Genomic DNA, 3,548 nt, shown 5'->3' on the forward strand with positions numbered 1-3,548 from the left:
CTGGAGTAAGTGCAGGCCTGAGGGGAAGGGTGGTCCTGGGACACACCACATTGGGGCCACCTTGGAAAGATGGCTGATGCTGGGGCCGGCACAGGTTGGGAAAACCAAGGTGTATGGTGCTGGGCCAACTTAGGGGAAGCTGTAGTTGGTTGGGGTCAAGTGCCTGGGATGTGCTGGGGTGACCTTGGCAGGCCAGTTTAGAGTGTTTGGACATATTGCCACCCATGCTATCAAAGGGAAGGAGAACAAAAATAGTATTATCTCATGCCTCCAACCCTGGAGAAAATTCCAGCTGTGCCCCACCCATTTGGCAGATGTTCAACAGTTAGTAAATGGATTTCCTTTATGTATAGCCCAGGTGATTTTTTAAACCACTGTTTTATTACTGTGCCCCTCAGGGTGTGCTAATCTGTGCATAGACCCCTCAGTGATATTCCTTCTTATTGCATTTTTCCACATCAGAAATGGGTTTCCTCATCATTTTTCCTACCAACCTCTAGGTAGTCACTCTATCTCATTTGTTGTACAGAAGCTGTTCAATCAGCCTTTAGTTATTCTTTAGGAGGAATCACTCTATACAGATGTGTAGATTCAGTATCTGTATGAGAGGAGGTGACTGCAGGGTCTTCCTATACTGCCATCTTAGACTGAAAGCCTCCCACTGTTTCTTTCTTTCTTTTTTTTTTTTAATTTCCCTTGTGTGTTTGCCTTTGATCCACAGGTTGTTTTATTGTGTGTCATTTAAATTCCATGTATTGGTGGTATTTCTAGTCTTCCTTCTATTACTGAGTTCTAGCTTCATTCAAGGGAGGTCAGAGAAAATACTTTGTATGATTTGATTCTACTTAAATTTGCTGAGCTTTATTCTGTGGCCTAATATAAGGTTCTGAAGAATGGTTCATGCACACCTGAGAACAAATGTATTCTACTGTTGCTGGGTGAAGTTGTCTATGTGTTTCTGTTAGGGAGAGTTTGTTTTAGAGAGTACTGTTCACATCTTCTACTTCCATACTAATATGTATATGTGTGCTCAGTCATGTCTGACTCCTTGTGACCTCATGAACTGTAGCCCACCAGGCTCCTCTGTCCATGAGATTTCCCAGGCAAGACTATTAGAGTGGGTTGCCATTTTTTATATGTCAAATTGGCCGGGCCATGGCACCCACTTATTTGGCCAAAACTTATTCTTGATATCTTCATGAAGGTGTTTTTAGGATGAGATTAACATTTAAATATATGAAGTTTGAGTAAAGCTTATTACCCTTCATGGGCTTCCCTTTAGTGTGGGTGGGCCTCTTCTAATCAGTTGAAAGCCTTAATACAACAAGGGTTGATCTCCTCTGAGCACAAAGAAATTCTTCCAGTAGACTGCTTTTGGACTAAAGCTGCAAATCTTTTCTGAGGCTTCAGCCTTCTGGCCTACCCCATGAGCTTTTGGAAGCACCAATCTTCTACACTCACATGAGCAAATTCCTTATAGTAAATATATATATATATATTTACTATAAAGACATATATATATTTCTTTAAGTCATTAAATAAATATGCAAAGTTATAATTGGAATGTATGTTTGGAATAGACATACTCAGCAACTGGCAGAATCACACTGGTTCCCTGACTTGTGAAGTGAGAGCTGTTCTGGTATGAAAGGTAAAGTGAAAGCCACTAGAACCAACTCTACCTAAAAAAAGTAAACCATGGGTAATTCTGTGTTTGCAGAGGAACCTCACAGATTAGTGCCAAGAAATGAAAAGATGCAGGGGTACTGATTCCCATTCCCAACCAACTTGCCTATTTTAACTGTGCAGAAGACAGATGGGTCTTGGAGAATGACAGTGAATTCTAAGAGTTAGGCTTGCTCACAGAGGACTGAGGTGGTGACTTGAACTACAGCTGCTGTACCAAATGTGGTTTCATTGCTTGACCAGATTAACTCATCCCCTGGTACCTGGTATATAGCTAATGGTCTGGCAAATCCCTGTTTCTCCATCCCTGTTCAAAAAAATCACTGGAAGCAGTTTTCTTTCTGCTGGCAAGAGCAATAACTAACCTTTCATTGTTCTATTTAAAGGTTATATCGACTCTCATCTCTATTGTTGCTGTTCAGTCATTAAGTCATGTCCAGTGCTTTGTGACCCCTTGGACTGCAGCATGCTGTGCTTCTAGGTCCATCACTAGCTCCCAGAGTTTGCTCAAGCTCATGTCATTGAGTCAATGATGCCATCCAACCGTCTCATCCTCTGTTATCTCCTTCCTCTCCTGACCTCAATCTTTCTCAGCATCAGGGTCTTTTCCAATGTGACATAACTTGCAGGGATCTTGGTCACCTCCTCTTTCCACAATATATCATATTGGTTCATTACATTGATGATGTTGTGCTGATTGGACCTAATGAGTGAGTAGCTGCAACTACTCTAGACTTATTGGTTAAAACATATGTACATTAGAGGGTGGGAAATAAACTTAACAAAAACTAAGGGACTTTCTACTTTAGTGAAACCTCTAGGGGTTGGATGGTACAGGGCATGTTGAAATATCCTTTCTAAGGTAGGGGATACATCGCTGTACATCTGGTCCCTCCTACAAGCAAAACAAAACGGACACGACTGAGTGACTGAACAAAAAACAACCTAGGCACAATGCCTGGAAGTTTCTTTGGATTTTGGAAATAACTTGCTCCTCATTTGTATGTGCTACTCGAGCCCATTACCAGATGACCTGAAAAGCTATGAGTTTCGAGTAGGGCCCAGAACAAGAGAAGGCTGTGTGATAGGCCCAGGCTGCTGACCTAGCTTCTTTGTGCTCAAGTCATGTGATCCAACAACAGATCCAATGGTGCTTGAAAGGGGTTCTGATTGGAGACTTAGCAGCTCCCTATAAGTGAATCGCAGTGAAGGCCCTCAGGATTTGGAAGCACAGCCCTGTCATTGTGGATAATTATTCTCCTTCTAAGAAACAGCATCTGGCCTATTACTGGGCCTTAGTAAAGATTGATGCTTAACCATATACCACCAAACTATCATGCTGAAAGCAAAGGAAATACAAAATGGGTTATGTAGCTATCAATACCAGCTACCATATTCGAGTTACAGAAATCAGAAGCAAGGACTGTAATTGTCACATTTATTTTTCTCATTTTGTTATGAGGATATTTGTGTGTGCAGTGTATATATTTATGTTATATATAACATCTTAAATATCTTTTTTCTTCCATCTCTTATTCTATAATATAAGATATACTAACTATGACATTAAACTAAAAACCTTCTGCACAGCAAAATAAATGATCAACAAAATGAATAGGCAACATAAGGAATGGGAAAAAATATTTGCAAATCATATATCAGATAAGGGTTAATATCTAAAATACAAACAAAGAACTCATACAACCCAGTAGCAAAAATACACAAATGATACATTTTTAAAAAGTACAAAGGAACTTAATAGACATTTTTCCAAAGAAGATATTCAAATGACTATTGGTATGTGAAAAGTTGCTCAATTACTAATGATCAGGGAAATTCAAATCAAAATCAGAGTGAGAAAA

This window comes from Oryx dammah, unplaced genomic scaffold (genome assembly GCF_014754425.2).
Source record: "Oryx dammah isolate SB20612 unplaced genomic scaffold, SCBI_Odam_1.1 HiC_scaffold_28, whole genome shotgun sequence".
Classification (NCBI taxonomy): domain Eukaryota; kingdom Metazoa; phylum Chordata; class Mammalia; order Artiodactyla; family Bovidae; genus Oryx; species Oryx dammah.